Here is an 18,779-nt window from a genome sequence, read left to right as displayed (position 1 = left end):
GGAATCCAGGAGGAAATTGCAGACTGAATAGGAGGGATTATGCTTCTGAATACTAGCCGGTAGGGCAGGGATGGGGAATCTGTGGCCCTACAGATGTTGATGACCATAATCAATGGACAGGGATGATGAGAGTTGCAGCTCAACAACCTCTGGAGAACCACCAGTTTCCCCTCCCTTTGCTAGTTGAAATGCAAACAATGGAGACAAGCCTTGCTTGTTTGTTAGCTTCCCTGAAATAGCTGGCTGGTCACTCTTAGAAACAGGATGCTGGACTAGGTGATCTATCTCTTAGGTAATGTTCTCATTTTAAAGCTGAAAATTAAATCATGGTGGCTGGAAGCGGAAGCAAAGTTGCAAGTATTCCATTATGCCTTTTACAATGATGGCAACACTTTTAAAAATGATAAGAACGGAATGTAACATTTTTGCCACTATTCATTTATTTGTGCAGCAGTTGCAGATTTGTGCTTCATGTGTGCAGAAGAAGTAATATACTTCAGACAATGGTTTTGGGTAAAGCAGGCCATAATTTTATTTGGCTATACGTGAGGGAAATGGCATGGCAGAAGTGTAAAGGTTGGGTCAGCATTCCAGGCAGCCTTTGTTATTGGAATGGAATTGAGTCTGATGGTTGGGAAGCACCCAAAACACCCATGGGTATCGGATTTTGCCAAAATCTGCATGAGTTCCACCACCTTGCTGAAAGAAGTACATCTGATGGAGCAGAGCTCAAGTGGTACAAGATCCTTAATTGAGGAACCCTTTGGGTATAAAAGGTTGTGAATCAGTCAGAACTCACCTGGTGCCTTTTTTGATACTGTCTGGGATGATGGAGGTAGGAATCCTCAAGTCCAGAATTGGGGGGGGGGAGAGAGAGAGAGAGAGAGAGAGAGAGAGAGAGAGAGAGAGAGAGAGAGAAGGGGCCAGTGATTCTGCCCACTGTGATTTCCTTTGCTATCATTTTGTCTGTGATATGAAGCATACCCCTTGCTGATATTGGATTGGGAGCATCAATGGTGCAATGCTGACACATGGCTAGAATCTGGAAATCATGGGTGAAGCCTTCCCAGAGACAAACTGCTGTTTGACAGTGGATGTGAGCATCAAGGAGAGATCAATGGGTCCTTGGGATGTGGGCCAAGCCCAGGGAGCTCACACCATCCTGAACTGAGTCGTTTCTTGGTGGCAAAGGCAGAAGAGGGGATGTCTTTTTTTGTTACCTGGGAGTTGGGACTGCCCGTAGTTATGATATGACTGGGGTGTGGTCCCATGTGTGAGTCACAGTCATGACCATACTAGCAGCTAACCCTATGACACTTGCCCTGGTTGTATTCCCAGCGAACCATCTTGGGAGGGTTATGAAGTACTGTAGGGCCCTTCCATTTGGGGCAACCATGCTTTTATCCAACCTGCCTGGGCTGAACAATTCAAGCCAAAGCCTGTCATTAATGAGACCCCAACATTCCAGTTCCAGAACCCTCTGAGGTGAAATGCATGTTTCTTATGACTACTCTGGCAGGAGGACCCAGCCCTGATCTCACAGCTTGTGGGGAGCACTTGGGACAAAATAGCCCAGATTTATATGCAGCTGAGACTTTTAAGCCCACAGCTGCTCAGTTCCTTGCAAAACCCCGTGAGAGTTTCCATCCTCCCATAGGATTTGGCAAGGGTACCGCAAGAAGCAGGAAGGCTGAAATCCCACCCACAACTATCCTGGTGCTGTCAGGCGATGGTGCCTCTACTCACAGGACACGTTGAATGGTGACTTCTCGCTTGCTGAATTCTATTGAATCAGTAAAGGGAGGCGAATTCAAACACAATATTTCCTGCTAGGCGATAAAGCAGCCTGCTAGAATACCAAGATCTTTGCTTATCCAAGATCAAAATGCCAAACAGCTAAAAAAATAAAAATCATTCCCTCACTATAGTTTTTTTTTTCTTCTACTTGTCATCAGCGTTTGCTGGGTGTGGATAGGCAATGGCATCAAAACAGCACACAAAAACTTGGGGAAAACAATTGCGGAGGAGAGAAATGTAGATATTTGTGGCCATGGAAACAGAATCATCCCCGAGCTTTTTCTGGGAAGGTCCTCAAACCTCACACCCTTCCAGGAGGTCAGATGCAACCAAATAATTCCCCCAGCCATGAGGCAAGCATGTAGGCACAAGGCTGGCGGGAGCTGATAGAGATTCCTGGTTAACCAGAATTTGTTTGAAGCACTGGCTGAACTCTGTGGTCTTAGCTGCTGTCTCAGTCCCTGGAAGCAATTTGTGGTGAGAAGGGAGATGTAGCCTCAAACAAAGGTAAGAAATGTTTCCACACGGCTTCTGTTTTTCTAGGGACGTAGCCACGCTGCCATCAGCTTTAAAAAAAAACCCCAAAAACAACCTTGCTTGGTCTCCATCAATTTGAACTAGGGATTCCTGAGGATTTTGTTCAGTTCTCATTTTTAAAGTGAATGCAGTATTTCTGCAGCATCCACACAACATCATTGGCATTTAAATTCTAGCCTGTATCCCCGCCCCACATTTAATCCAGATTTACATCTCTCGGGGGAAATCCAAGAACGTAAACAATCTTGTTGCCAATTACCCATTGGCAATATCTGAATGGCTCATTTTCAAATTCTTTTGCTTTTAGTTTTTTAAACATTCTGTATTGATTTTTCAAACTTAAACAGATATATTGTTGTCGTATAATTCTGTTTAAGTTTGAAAAATCAAACTTATTTACAAACCTAGCCACCATTTGGTAGCACCCTATGTCTGGCTAAAGCGATATGGTCGTCGTCGTCCCCCCCCCCCGACTCTTCTTAGATTCTTACATGCTGGTAGGATCTCTTTCATGGTGTCAGCATTTGTGCAGTGGAATTCTGCACTAACTGCAGTTTCCAGACCAAGCCTGAGGGAAGCCCCACCTGGAGTGTGCTGCAGTCACTGGCAGAGGAAGGGTGGGGTGGGAGCGGTCCACCCCCGGTGTCATCCCTGAGGGGGGTGATATCACCGCACCGCCCCCCGGGATGCTCGTCCCGCCCCTGCGGGCAGCTAGCCCCACCCCCCGAGTGCACAGCATGTCACCGCTTCGGGTGCCGGAGCAGCTAGCTCCGCCTCTGGTTGCAGTAATCCAGTTGAAGTTGAAGTTGAAATTACCAATGCCTGGACTACTAGGATCAAACTATCCTAGTACAAGAATGTCCACATTTGTCATACCAGCTGAAGCTGGGAAAAGGCACCAAGACCACCTGAGCCTCAGGTGTACCCAGGATCAGACTGTATACTTTCTCCTTCAGAGGAAGCAAAACCCCATCCAAATATTTAAATTCTCTCCCCCCCCCCCCAAAAAAAATTAATGTTAGATGTTTTACTATGTTTTTATATGTCCTGTAAGCTGCCCAGAGTGGCTGGGAAAACCCAGCCAGATGGACGAGATGATGATGATGATGATGATAATAATAATAATAATAATAATAATAATAATAATAATAATAATAATAATAATAATAATAATAATATTGATTCTCCGATGTCTCAAACACACAAACCCCTCACCCACAGAGACACTGGTCCTCTCCTGATTCAGCTGTTATGGAGAAACAGAGATCCAGCTTGGCCCCAAGTTAGGCTTGCCATACATCAGGGAAATTCCTGACATGTCCTGGTTTTTGAGTGTAAAAATGGCATTGGGGGGATTTTGCCGAATCGGCAAAATGTCAGGGAAAACCTGGGTGTGTGGCAATGCAATGGGAAGAGCAGCGGAAACAGCTCCAAAAGCTTAAAATCACTATTTTGGGGGGAGGTTCTCCCCCCCCAAAAAAAAAGCTCAAGAACTTTGCGCGTGTCAGGAATTTTACTTTTTGAAATATGGCAACCCCACCTAAGTAGAAACATCACAAACAAAATGAAGATGCAAACTGCATCTTCTACTACACGCTTTGCATTTGCTAAAGTGTGCATGGAACTATAAAGCTACATATTTGCAAAACTGTGGAGAGAGAGTGAGAGAGAAGTGAATATTTTCGTGCTGTGCATGTTTCTGTGTGTATGCATACCCCCTTTGTGCTGTGTGTATGTATACATACATATATTTATACATACATACATATATATATATATATATATATATATATATATATATATATATATATATATACACATATATATATATATACATATGCATAATTACATTGTGCGTGTGTGTGTTTCTGTTTCTAATAGGCTTTTTGTTTAACCAGAGGAGAGGAAGAGGAAATCCGCATGTAATGAATCTGTTTATTTTATAGAGCTCCCCTAGAGAAGGACGGTGGAGCAAGAGTTATGCAAAGCTCTGGTGGTGGCGAGGCGGCGGCTGGGAAGGGCATATCTGGTTTTCATTTCCATTAGTAAGTGGAAGTGGCTACATAAGGCAAGACCTTGTAAATTCCCTGCTGGGAGAGTAGCCCACTTGTGTGGACCTGACAGACTTCATCTTGGCCATTCGTTCTGAGCAAATGAGTTTTCTTGCTCTGAGTAATCATAGCTTCATTCTCCTGCATGGTTTGGACCTGTTCCTGGTCCCTGCAGCCTTTACATCTGTTCAAAGTAGTTTTAATGTTACTACATAACAAAAATAGTGCAGGAACCACCATTAAGTGATGATGAGCTCTGTTGGGGACTGAAGCCAAAAACCATTAAAAATCTTCTAATTATGTGTTGGGCTTCATGAATGATAATGCTGTACTATCCCTGGCAAACCACAGGTATGCATATACTAGGGCAAAGTTTGCACAAAATGCATATACTATCAAAAAATAACACACGAAATGCATTACATTATTCATTTTCACAGCTTTTTATGGACCTTGATCATAGCTAAAAAGGAGCAGAGATTTGGTGCCCCTGGCAGTTATGTTACTGGCACTGTGCTTCATTCCCACCCCACCCACACCAAAAAAAAAAAAAAATCCCCTACAGGACTGCAGAAATTATTTCCCCTCAAATTAGTGGAAGAAACAAAGGATGTCTCCTGAAACATAAAAGCCAAGAATGCATTGGCATAAAATTTAAAAAATAGGACGTGGTGCTCAAAGCAGGTAGCCTTGTCCCAAATTCTGGAGGAGAATTCTGTGTCCTTTTTCTCACAAGACAAATGAGGACCTCACAGGTTCTGCTGAGCCAGCATGTTCTCAAATACACTCACATGTCAAAGCTGCTAGTCTCAAAGGAAGTTTGATGAGGGGAAATCCATACAAAGATCTCAAATGCAAGGAGCAGATTCTGGCTGGAAACCTCTTTCCTAGTGAAGTGTTTAGGAAGAAAGTATTCAACTGAAACGGGAACTTGTGTTTTAAAACATGATGAACAGCACAATCCACTGCATGTATATTCAGTAAGTACGATTAAGTTAAATGGGGCTTTATTACTAGGTAGGTGTGCACAGGATTGCAGTCTAAGAGATTTCACAAGCCTCTACCGTTCCTTGAAAAGAATCCAGGAAAGTATATATTAGGTTGGTTTTTTTTTTGTATATATGTGTTAAATAGTTCAGAGTCTACAGAGGAGAGTATTAACTTCTTTTCATGGAAACAATTTCAAGTAACCCTAGAGACCCTGAAGAAGTGTGCATGCACATGAAAGCTCATACCAAGAACAAACTTACCGGTAGTTGGTCTCTAAGGTGCTACTGGAAGGAATTTTTTATTTTATTTTGTTTTGACTATGGCAGACCAACACGGCTACCTACCTGTGCCTAGAGACAAATAATAGATTTTAAACTGTCCAACAGGATATTTAACTGTATAGAATATAAATGCCAGCCTGCCTGTGCAATCCCACATCATAGGAAACTTTGCACTTTCCAATGAGCTGGAACAAAGCATAGGCTTCTCCTATCAGAGATAAGGAGATCAATAGCACAGTTTTTTGAAGTCTCAATGTCACTAAAACTTTAAGAACCACTGCGTTAGTCCGTGGGTAAACTTAGGCCATTATTCAGCCCCTTATCTGCTATACAGAGGTGATAATATTTTACCTCACAGAGTTGTTGCAAAGATTACATAAATTGATATTATTATTATTATTATTATTATTATTATTATTATTATTATTATTATTATTATTATTATTTATACCCCGCCCATCTGGCTGGGTTTCCCCAGCCACTCTGGGCGGCTTCCAACAGAACATTAAAATGCAATAATCTATTAAACATTAAAAGCCTCCCTAAACAGGGCTGCCTTTCAGATGTCTTCTAAAAGTCTGGTAGTTGTTTTTTCTCTTTGACATCTGGTGGGAGGGCATTCCACAGGGTGGGTGCCACTACCGAGAAGGCCCTCTGCCTGGTTCCCTGTAACTTGGCTTCTTGTAGTGAGGGAACCACCAGAAGGCCCTCAGCGCTGGACCTCAGTGTCCAGGTAGAACGATGGGGGTGGAGACGCTCCTTCAGGTATACTGGACCGAGGCAGTTTAGGGCTTTAAAGATCAGCACCAACACTTTGAATTGTGCTCGGAAACGTACTAGGAGCCAAGTCAACAGAGTCAGATCCTTACAAACTATCAATAGCAAAAATATTGAGAAGGTAAGTAGGACTTTACAAACTGTATTTCATCAATCCGTATGGCAGCTTATCGTGCCATTTTACAAAAGGGGAACTAAGGCTGAGAGAAAGTGAAGTTAAGTCAGACCTTTTGGCATTTGTTCCTACAGCTCCTTTGCCATGGAATACATATTTTCTGCAGCTTCTTCCCCATCCTAGGCCAACTCTTGCCAATATTTTTTTGGTGCTAGGAATGCCTGCAGACAAAAAAAAAAGCTTTCTGAAAGAGCACTTTCCTCTCCTAAAACCATTTCATCCCTGTTGTTAATGATACAGATGCTAGAAGGACACTCAAGAGAAAAGGCCACTGCTAAAACATCACTTTCAAACTCTCCGAGCATTTCCTTACAACCACTTCACTTCTAGCTTTTGTTTAGAATCTCAGTGGCATGAACACAAAAAAACCAAGTGGCCAACAAGGGTCTAAGTCTCAGACATCTGTTCTTGCCCCCATTTCACAAGCCATGCACAAACACAGACCAAGCTCATAATAATAATAAACTATGACGGCTGTGCATCTCTCCACCTACGTAAGCTTCAGCATCTTGCTGAAAGAGCCGCCCAGAGGTTGTTTATCTAACCTGTCCTCTTTTAAGAAAACTTTCCCAAGCTTGTTACTCTCTACTATGGCCAATTAACTTGGGGAAAAGCAGAAGAAATAAACAGTTATCAGACTGTTGCATTTGAGGGCCCCTGCAGACGTACTTTTTATCAAGCATTCATCATAGTCTGTGCTCATGTAATCGCAGCAATCACAATTCCATCACCATTGCCACCTGCAAAAGTTTTCAGTTGGTCATAACGCTTCGTTTGCAGTAGGTGCATGTCCTGCAGGAAAACTCTGTAACTTTTCATACCACTAATGTCCCAAGGGGTGGGGAGTGTTGTCCCACTTCTGCTGTGCAAAAGAGTAGCCCTCCAGGTGGCAATAATATGGTTACACTGGGGACTTCAGGGGATAAGCTCGGGGTCTTAGAACCTGGAGCAGACAGTCCTTTAGATGCCCTGATCCAAAACCATATACAATCTTTAAAAGTTAATAATCAGCACTTTGAACTATGCCCAGAAATGAACCAGGAGTCATTGTGGCTCTTTTAATGAGACTTGCAAGCTTCCAAGGTCTAGTTCATATCATCATTTTGACTGCCACAGTATGGGCCTGCTGAAGTTTCCAAACACACCTCAGAAGTAGCTGCACACAGGGGCGTACCCAGGATCAAAACTAGGGGGCCCGGAAAAGCTGCCTCAACCGATCCTCATGAGGCTTGGTTTCCAACTGCCTCAACCGTTCCTCATGAGGCTTGGTTTCCAGACCGTTCATCATCCTGGTCACCCTCCTCTGCTCACCTTCCAGCTGCTCAATATCCTTCTTCAACTAGCCTGCACTGACTGGCAGCAGCTCTCCCAGGTTTCAGCTGGGGGTGGGACACACACATTCCCAGCCCCCCCTGGAGATGCCGCCCAGGACAGAAGACCTGCATGCAAAGCAGATGGTCCAATCCTGTGCTATGGAGACCCCTAGGCTGCCTTGAAGGATGTGGGGATGGTCTCCCTTTGGAAATGGGGCTGCAGGAAGAAGGATGTGAAATGCCGACGTGAATCTGCTGAGAGAAGATGCAGTCCAGTTGCAGGTGGAACAGAAGGTGCCTCCAAGTTCTGACAGAGAAGCATCATCTCTCAGGAGGGGCCAGGTACAGGTGGGGGGGGTTGCTACGGTGACAGGAACCTGCCTTCCTTTGTGACATCTCTTGCTTTTCCCTTAAAAGCCACTGACCTGCAGGCAGCCATTGTGGGTTAGTGAGGAGAGGAGAGAGGAGAGAGGAGAGAGGTGGTGGTGGTGGTGGTGGTTGTAGACGAGGAGAGGTGTTGATTTGCTTGGTACTTTTATTTTTATTTTATTTATTACTTTTATTTGATTCATTTTATTTTATTTATTTTTATTTTATTTATTTTTTCACTTTTTTATTTTAACGCTTTTATTTTACTTTTTATTTTATTTTTTTGTTCTTTATTTTACATTTTATTTTATTTTTTTGTTCTTTATTTTACATTTTATTTTATTTTTGTTCTTTATTTTCATTTTTTCATTTTAACTTTTTCATTTTACTTTTTTATTTTACTTTTTGTTCTTTATTTTCATATTTTTTATTTTTATTTTTATTCTGTGCGCATTTGTGCACATTTTGTATATATTTTGTTTATAGAGGTTTAGTTAGGGGTAAGTGTAGGGTTAGGGTGGGGGGTTAGGCTTACGCTTAGGGCTGGGTTTGGGGGTGGGGGTTGGGTCAGAATTAGGCTTGGGTGGGGATTTTAGATAGTTAGATAGTTTATAGGAGGGTGGGAATTTTCCATAAAGAAGATGTGCAGGCTGTAAGTAGCATTCCTTTGCTTTCTCTTGGTCTCCTGGGGGTGGGGGGGCGAGTCCTGGGGTCTCATGCACAGCTTTAACTCTCTAGTCCACCAGGGACCTTCATGGCTGAGTGGGGATTCGAACCCTGCTCTCCCATGTCCTCCTAGTCCAGCCCTCCAACCACTACACCTCTGCCTGGCTCGATTGTGCATCTCTCCAGCTGCCCTACAACATCGGCCTTCTGCCCCTTCCTGGGGGTCTCTCTGGCTCCAAGGAAGACTCCACCACCTTCCTCATGTTCTGCTCCTCTTCTGGGACACCTTGATGCTTGGAGGACACTCCTAGGGGTCTCTTCCCTCTCCAGGAAGGGCAGGGCTGTCCTAAGAAGATGAGGCATAGCAGCCCTTTAACAGCGGGCAATGCTTGTCTTTCCTTAGGCTACAGCTCTTGAACCCATAGCACTTGGGACCTCCTTTCTCTCTCTGCCATCCCTTCGTGCTCTGGGCCGCCTCTTTCCATCTCTGCTGATGCCCTTTCAGGTCACACAACTGCAGAGATATGGCAGGAATTGGTCCAGTTGCCCCTCCTCACACACAACCCCACCCCCCAAGAATTGGGGCTGATGGCTTCTGAGACGCTCTCTCTGCTCGTCTCTTCTAGGCTCAGGTGCTTAAGACGCCTGATGGGCCGCAGCAACAGGGTGGCCCCCCTGCAAGGCCCAGAGCAGCCTGTGCCATCAGGTGAGCAAGTGGCCCTCCTTTTGGGGACAAAGGAGGGCAGGAATGGGCTAGGGGAGCTGCTAGTAAAAAGATGCACAGAGCCAGATGGCTGGATCCGACCCAAGGTCCATTAGGGCCAACGTCTGGAAACCCAACCCCCCACCCAGCAACCACCCCAGAAGGGGGCTGGGCTGCGGGGCAAGGCAGGGGGCAGTTGTCAGCGGGAGGGGCACCTTCCCTAGGGAGCCATGTTCTGGGGGCAGGAGGTCAGGATTGGTGTCCCTCCCCTGTGGTAGGACTTGGAATCCAGGAGAAAACTCTTGGGAAAGCCTTGCCAGGGGCTCAGGGATGAACTCACCTGTCCCCATGTCCTTCTCTTTGCAGATGTGCTGGGATTCTCCATCCCTTCCCTAGAGGTGAGTATTGGATAAAACGAGAGCAGGGAGTGGATCCCTCAGACCTGCCCCCCCCCACTGCCCGGGCTCTTTGCCCCCCACTCTGCACTCTCAGCTGCAGAGGAGCCCTCCCCCCACAAGGAACTGACAGCCTGGCTTTTAAATTTCAGCTGCTGGACGAAGACCAGATCTATCTGCTGGAGATCATCCAGGATTGCCAGGCAGCTCGGCTCAGGGGGCTCCGAACCCTGAAGTACTCCAAGGAGGAGACAGCCAAAGCCATTCTGGTGAGTGATGGGTGGTGTGAGGGACCCCCATGGGGAGGGAGGGGCAGAGAGGGGCTGGCGTTTGGGGTTGGAGCTGTCCTCTGGAGACTCCCGGAAGGAGCTGACTTTCCTCCTCTGCTCTCTTCCAGAAGATCCTTGGCCACTTGGAGTGCTTCAGGGATCGCCCCCTGAGCCTGGCCCTGGCCTTCGAGGCGCTCCTCCAGCTAAGGTGAGTGGGGTCTTTGGGGTGGGCAGGATTGCAGGGGGTGGGGGGCAGAACTCCAGGGGGAGCTCTGGGTGGGCAAGAGCAAGCAGGAGGGAGAAGGGGGCAAGGGGAGGAGGCAGCGTCTAACCCCTTCCCTTTCTCTCTCCAGTTTTATGAGACCCCATTTCAGCCACGCTACTATCAGTGCTATCCTGCACAAGACAATTGAAGCTGTACTGGGGGGACAGGAGGAGGACAAAGAGGTATGTCCTCTGCACTGACTTTCCTTTGCTCATCTCTTTCTTCTTCTCACACCCTTACAAGATTTAACCCAGCACTCAACCTCTCTTCTCTCTTTTCCCGCAGGAACTGAAGAGGCCATTCGAGAGTCTGCTGGGGGGTCTGCTTCTAGAAGCCCCTAATCCTGGCACCCTCCTCCAGCTTCTTACTGTAAGTGTCCTGATGGCATCAGGAGTGGTTTTAGGGTTGCCCCCCGCCCCTTACCCAACTGACTGTCCCATTTCTTTCCTCCTGCAGGACCTCAGATATTACGCCTTTTGGGGAAGCGAGGACGAAAGGAAGTTAGCGGGCAGCAGCATATCCCTGCTGCTGGCCGTTTCACGAAGATTTCCCAAACTCCGAGTAAGTATCTTGCCTTCCTGTATTCATTTCTTTGGTTGCTTCCATCCCCCCAAGAGTACACCCCCAGCAACTTTTAATGCAGAAGATGCAGTGTGTATTCCTGGGTGCCAGGATGAGGCCAGAGGCTTTTTCTGCCCCCTTTCCTGGTGCTGCCCTTCCCCATCTTCCCAGGAGGCTGCAGGGCCCAGGGAGGTCCTCTGGGGCAAGGGATTGGGCCCAAACTATAGGGAGACTTGTCCTTCCTGGTGTGGAGTGAGGTTCGTGGTGTCATTTGACTCAGATTTTTCTTTCCTCTGCAGCATACAATAATTCGGCCGGAGCTAGGTTTCCGAAAGAATCTGAAAGAAGGTAAGCCCCACACCTTGGGGACAGTGAACCTCCTTGTCCCTTGTTTGCCCAAGACACACCTCCCATGTCTTCTTGCTGGGAATCCTGCAGGTCCTGCTCCCTGCCTGGCAGGCCTTTCCCACCTGGCCTTGGAGGGCAGCGCCCAGACTGACTCCAGCTACAAAAAGCAGACAGGACTGAACAGAGTTTCTCTCTCTTTTTCATTTTCTTCCATACAGATGACATAATCATCGAAGACATATGATTCTTCTCCCTGAAGGAATTGCTGCTGCATTTGGACGACCCCATTGGCTGAAGACTGGCAGAAGAAGAGGCGCTGAAAATCAGGAGGGGGACAGATGATTTAACCAGCCATTTGCTTGAAAAAAAATAAATTTTTATTCTAGTTACAACTTATACTAATATCATTTTTCTTGGGTTTGAAGAAAACTTGTTCAAAACTTTCGTTTCAATCCAGTCCTGAGGGTAAAATCCCAACTTTACACAGTATAGAAGCATTTAAATTGGTTTATTCCTACAGCCTTGACTGTAAAACATGCTTAAATTCAAGTGTGCCAATTTACATGAAATATTTCTCCTTTATATAGAATTGCATTCTTCTAGTTATACTGATCCAATCCCAGTGGATCAACCCCAAAATCTGATTACAAGTGACTTTAAGCCATGTGAAGGGGGGGGGGAGGAGATGTAAACAACATTAAGGATAGCGTTGTGGCGGGTTGGACTAGATGACCCTTGGGGGTCCCTTTCAACTCTATGATTACATTCCTTCAGTCTCTGCACTTTAAAGCCTATCTGCTACCCTTCTCCTTTCAACTTACTTTAGAAACAGGAGTTGTCTCCTTCAGAAAAATTCTTTACATGCAAAGTGGAGATCTCTCCTCTCTCAAATAGCAAATTTAAAAACTGGAAGGTATGACGACATGGCTGCGATGTGAGCAGCCAACTGCTCTCAGGACAGCATGAAATAAGAAAAAAAAAGTGTGCGAGGATCAATTATACGAGAGAATCTCCAAAATGGAAACGTGGCGGCTTGCAGTGTTGGGGGAGGGGGAGATTCCTTGCCGGCCTCGCAGTGTTAAGGAAGCGGTTTTGAAAAATAAAGGCGGGAGAGGAGGGCACTGATTTTGACACCGAAGAGGACTCTTTAAAAATATTTTTAAAAATAGGGAGGGAGGGAGGGGACGCAGCTCAACTGGGGTGGGGAAGCCTTGTCTGTGCCTGCAAAATGGGGAGCCCCATGGCAAGGACTTGGGGGGTGTCAAGGACAAAAAGGCGCCGGGGGAAGGGTCGCGTGAGAGATCTCAAACTCTCGTAGAAACCAAGGCTGAGGGAGGGAAAGAGGCGGCAGCTGGCATGGCCAGGAAACCAGCGCTGGGGGCCCTTCTTCCCCCAGGTCCGCCGCTCTCCACCGAATCTGGTGGGCCTGAGGACTCCCTGCACCCCCAGTGGCAGCTTCAGGAACTGCAGGGCTATTTCCCAGCTCTGTTCAGCTGTCGGCTCTACCCTGGAGTCCCGGTCTACTCGGCTCTTCCCTGGAGTCCCGGTCTACTCCAAATGGACGCCGATCATTTTTGCTTCTGGGGGGGTAGCTTGCTTCTAGGGGGGGCATCTGCCCCCCTGCCCCCCCATGGGTACGCCCATGGCTGCACATAGAGCACATTGCAGTCATCCAGTCTTGATGTAACTTAGACGTGTGTAGCCCCAACCAACGTACCAGCCTAAGCTGGGCAAAGTCACTCCTAGCCACCACCTGAGCATCAAGGAACAAGGAGGCAGGATCCAGGAATACCTCACAAGCAAACCTGAGTCTTCAAGGAAGCGTTACCCCATCCAAGATGGGTTGGTTTCCTCTTTCCGTATCAGCAGTCCTGTCAATTGGGCACTTTCAGACAATCTGTTTATTGAGCATTCATCCTAGTTTGTTTCTGAGGTTAGGCCATAGCTGTCAACCCTCCCTGCTGTTTCCCAATGCTATAATAAGGGAATTTCCCGCAAAAAAAGGGAGAGGTTGACAGCTATGGGTTAGGCAGCATTGAACCAAGAAAGGGTCGGTATGTGATTGGATCCTACTGTAAAATAGTAATTGTCTAGCAGCCTCCATTGTCTTCTCTGGGTTAAATTTCAATTTATTAACATCCATTCAGTACGTTACTACTTTCAGACAATGGCTCAGAACGTTTACATGAACCAGATACCCTATGCCAGAGAAATCAGGAAGAGTGGAAATGAGAAATGAGTTAGACAGGTGTAAAATGAGATAAATTGTGGTGGAGCAGTCCCCCAAGGCTTAGAACCAGCAATAAACTTTGCTAGGGGTGGGGAGGTCTCCAAGATCTGGGTTAAAAGATGACTATCCTTCCCTAGGATAGTCAATATTTCAAACATATTCTCATGAAACTTTGCTGGGAGATTAAACCCACCTGACTAAAAGGCATATGATTTCTTGAGCAGAGAAGAACCGAAGAGTGCTGTATTTCACAACAGTTCCCACCTCTCACAGGCCACAGGTCTCTGAGTAATGAAAATGTCTCCATCTCAGTATCAACAAACATTCATTGGGAAATGTGTAATGCAGAGCAAAGGGTACACACATTGATTAGAAATGAAGTAAACTGGCTTGGATGACATAACTGTCAACATGAACCTTCACCTAAAATTTCTAATCCAACCAACTTGAATCTTTGTTTAAATCTCACATCCACCCATTAAGATTTTATAAAATCAAAAACATCAATATTTTTCTTCCAATTTTCTCTTTACTCAGTGCTTTATCCTTCCAGGGGTCACCCAAAAGTCACCTGCTCTGGCCAATTTAGAAGGATCAGAATAACATTGGGGAATTAATATTGGATCTTTTCCAAGCTGGCAACTATCAGTAACTGCCTGAAAACTTGAATCAAACTCTGTAAAGTGCGCAAAGGGAAGGCTTGAAGAAAACAACAGTAAAAAGATGTGCAATCGGTGAAGATACCCAAAACATTGAAGCTAAAATTGTACATTGATTTCAGAAACTGGGAAGATTTGGAGAGAGATCCAATTGGCCTGTTTTTGTTATTCTACCTAGCATATTTGCCTGAGTGGTGCCAGCTCTGCTACTCAGTTTGCCAAATAATGTATACTGATTTTCTTTTTTCAAAGAAACTAATAAATAAAATACTGCTCCTTCTTCCAGGCTTGAAAGGAAGAAGAAATCGACAGTTCATTAGCAAGACAAGATGGTGAAAGGAGAAAAGGGAGAACGCAAATTCTATTGGGGTTGTCCATAAGCCACACACAAAGCACAAAGAACTGGATAGAAGATTAAAGCCATCCCGCTGAAGCAGTCATAAGAAGGCCTAAAGAAGATCACCATGATGGTACTCACTGAAAGTAGGGGGGGAGAGACCCAGAGAGGGTGAGATTGGTTACAACAGCGGAAGCTGGGATAAGGGAAAGTCATACCCTGAGCAATCCTATTCCAGGGAGGAAGCTTGTTGGAGGAACTGCAGAGCTTCCCTAAACCTCCTTCATGAAGCATGACTGAGAGAAAGCTGATTTCCTTACCCAGGTCCTTAAGGAAATGGTACCTCTTGCCAGTGCTTGAATCTGCAAGCCCACTATCCAGTCCCTATTTGTGGGGAAATGGCTTTCTGAGCTCACTTTCCCCAGGGAGCTTTCCCAAACTGCCACCAACTTTGGTCTAAGAATTAGTTCCCATGGTAACATATCACCTATATTTCCTCAGGTGAAGCCGTGCTGAGCCAGACTTTTCCCTCAGGTTTCAGCCCCAATTCCCCTCTCTTGCCCACTCACACCAAGAATTCAATACAGTTATACCCTGGTTTGCACACGCTCCATGTTGCGGACATTCGAGCAACCCGGAAGTGTTTCTGGAGCACGCGCTACCCCTGGGTGCGCAGAAGTGTTCTGCGCACTTCACACATGCGGAGAAGCACTCAAATCACGCTTCTTACGGGGTTTTTTTGTGTTTTTTTGTGCGTTCATGATACGCACACCCGCGTTACGTACCGCGCCCTGGAACAGATTGCGTATGTAACCCGGGGGACCACTGTATTTTTAAATGCCTGTTTTCAACTGTCATTTACTGATTCTTTTAATGTTGTTGGGTTTTTGTAAACCACTTATGTTTGAAACTTATTACGAGCCATATATAATAGTTAAATAAGCAGATAAAAATAAGAAAATTTCTCAATGCTTAGTGGCAATCTTAATTTGTATGTCAATTTTTTTCCTATTCCCTCCTTCCAAATATTCTGTTTTTATAGAGGAAGGACAGTTGAGGAACCAAGTTTTTGTTGGCCAAAGGGATAGTGGTGAAGAACCTATTGCTGAGGGGCTGCAAATGTCTTCATTCTGGGCTTGCATATGAATATAGGCATAGGGCAGTGATGGCGAACCTTTTTGAGCCCGAGTGCCCAAACTGCAGTGGAAAACCAACTTTTTTATTTCAAAGTGCCAACACTGCAATTAAATGGCCTTAAGTTCACTTATTTCACTGGGGTTGCTCTGAGGAAATAATATACATACCAGTACAACCCTTCATTTGTTCTTTGAATCTTTCTCAACCTATTATTCATAGCCAGATCGATAGAAGGTTATGGGCAGCAGGTTCAAAGAGTTATTTTATTTTGGGTACACTGAATAAAATTTCGCCCACGACTGTGCTGGTGTGTGTAAATACATAAGCAATCAATCCGCGGAATGTGATACAGGCAAAGCTGCCTTGATGCATGTAATTTACCTTTAAGGAAGTAGAGGGGGGGGAGGAAGGGAAGAGAAGAGAGAGAAAGACTTTTGAGAGTTAGTTCTCCCTGCATGAACTCCGGTGTTATTCGCCGCCCTCCTCTCCGCATCTGCATACAACTTTGCAGAGGGAGGAGACAGACCGTTCCCAGAAAACGGAACGCAGGAAAGGGCCAGTGGGTTTTTTTATTTATTATGTGTGGGGGTTTTGTTTTTGTTTTGCAAAAACTGGGCAAAGGGAGGAACCATAGTGGTTGCATCCCAAACCTTCCCAAATGCAGCTCCTGCCCTTTCTTCGAGGTTTGACTTCCTCCTTACCGGAGAGCGCTCGGGCAGTCGGAGGAGGTAGCTAAAGACATGTGAGAGCCGCCACCACAGCAATGGCGCCTCCCGGACTGTGAAGGCGGTTGGGAAGAAAAGCCCACCCGGCAGTGCGAGGCGGGAAGCAAACGCCGCTCAGCTCCTGCACAGCTCCGCCTACTCCTGCGCGGGGGCGCGCGCCCCTTGGCGGCTTGGGTCTTAGCGAGACTTTTCTTCGCGCCATCCCAAACACCACTCGGATGGAAGGGGAGGTGGCCGCCTACTCCTCCAATGCACCAACCCTGTGTGCACATGTTTAAGTAAAGAGCTCCACATTTGCCTCCTTCCATCCTTCCTTCCACCCGAACATACATAGCACTGCCATTTTACTTAGGGATGGCATCGCCGGCGGGGCCGCGCGGCTCCCCCCACCCCCGCTCGCAGCGCTCAAAAGGAGGGCTTCCCCCTCACCCGCCGCCCCTGGCCCAGCCCGCCGCTGCTGTTACCTCGCCGTCGTCGTTGCCTCGCGTCGAATCCTCCGCAGCAGCAGCAGCCAAACACCACAGGCGCCAAGGAGGGAAATTGCTGCTGTCCGCTGCTGCGCCTGCGCTGGCAGGACGCATGAGCAGAGCAGCGCGGCGGCGCCATTTCCCCGCCCCTGGCGTGCCAGCAGAGAGAGCTCTGCGTGCCAGCTGTGGCACGCGTGCCACGGGTTCGCCATCACTGGCATAGGGCTATGTCCTCCTGAGGAGAATGTGCTGCTACACAGTAAGAAGGAAATGAGATTTGTAGTAAGGCAGAAACTGTTGGAGGGAATGGGGAGGTGGTGAGAGGTTTCAGAGAGTTAAGGAATGTCTCGAAATAAAGGCAAGTACTAGCACAGTTGCTTTCTATTTAGGAGCAAATATCAGATATATTTAACTGCAGGATACTCTTGTTAGCTATCTGGCAAGTACACAAATAATTGCAATGCCAAAAATCATAATTGCAAAGTTAGCTGCCAAAAAGCAAAAGAACTGAAAACTTAACCATTCCTGCCACCGCCCTACCCCACCCAAGTGGCCAGTGCAATAGCATTGAATCTGCACCAGTAAATGAGGTAAGCACAAAAGCAATAAGCAGAGGAAAGTGCAAAATAAGGAAGGTATACCTAATATATTCACAATCCATAAATTAATAGTTTGTGGGAAACGTGAATAAATGAAACAACGTAACAACGGTTATTTTATTTGATATTTGTGAACTTCATTTAAAGTATCCAATTATTTTGGTTTAAGTTGCTGTTTGTTTTAACACCTCTTTCACAATGCAAAGGAAAAGACATGTGCTAGCCCCTGAGGGAAGGAACTGTTTTATTTTGGGTTTCTTTGCTTTCAAATGTTTGCTTTCTTAACCTTATTCTTTAAATCTTCACTTACTTTTCCTTTATTGAACAAATGTTGTAGTATGGTGTAGTAGAATAAATCATTTTAGACTAGAATGTTGTTGCAAAATACATTTCAATTAATTTCCCCACTGGATTTGACTTGTTTACACTTAGCCTGAAGGAAATCTAATAAAATTATGACTTGGTTGTTTTACTATGAAAAATAGCCATGTCCACTGGGAAAATCAAGAAACCTTGGCAATATAAACATGTTGTTTTCAAGTCCACTTTTTCATCTTGAGGCCTGTTCCCCCTTTTCCCTATTCAGTGTGCCATTATCCTCTGTTATTCATATTTTCCCACCATTATGCCTTTTGTGGGCTTTAAGGTCTTATCCTAAATCGAAGTGGCAGCAAAGATTCCCATTATATATTCTAAATGCATAATTCCCAAGAGAATGTTCTAATGGTCCATCTGGGCAAACCTACATATCCTGATTCCACCATGTGGCTTTAAATGCTGGCTGTTGCTTCACCTTTGCGAAGCGGGATCAGGAAGGCACAATTTTGAGCAAGAGGCAGGAAGCAGGAGGAGGGCACTCCCTTTCCTCTCCCAGCACTTTCCTCATCCAACTTTACCCTCATTGCACAAGCTGCTTTTCCCAGCAAGGGTTCAAGATCCATGCTTACAAAGGAAATATACCTGAGTGGGTGAGCCTACTCCCATTCTGATATCATCATCTGATGACAATGAAATGTCATCAAGAACTCTACCTCCAAATCAGAATTCAAGGGTAATCTCCCAGATTGCATGCTGCTGAGTTTCACCATGACCACAGAGGAGCAATCCTTTGTTATGGGCATCACCAAC

The sequence above is a fragment of the Lacerta agilis genome, chromosome 3 (assembly GCF_009819535.1).
Source record: "Lacerta agilis isolate rLacAgi1 chromosome 3, rLacAgi1.pri, whole genome shotgun sequence".
Lineage (NCBI taxonomy): Eukaryota > Metazoa > Chordata > Lepidosauria > Squamata > Lacertidae > Lacerta > Lacerta agilis.
The sequence above is the reverse complement of the archived record's forward strand: the minus strand, read 5'-3'. Positions refer to the sequence as shown.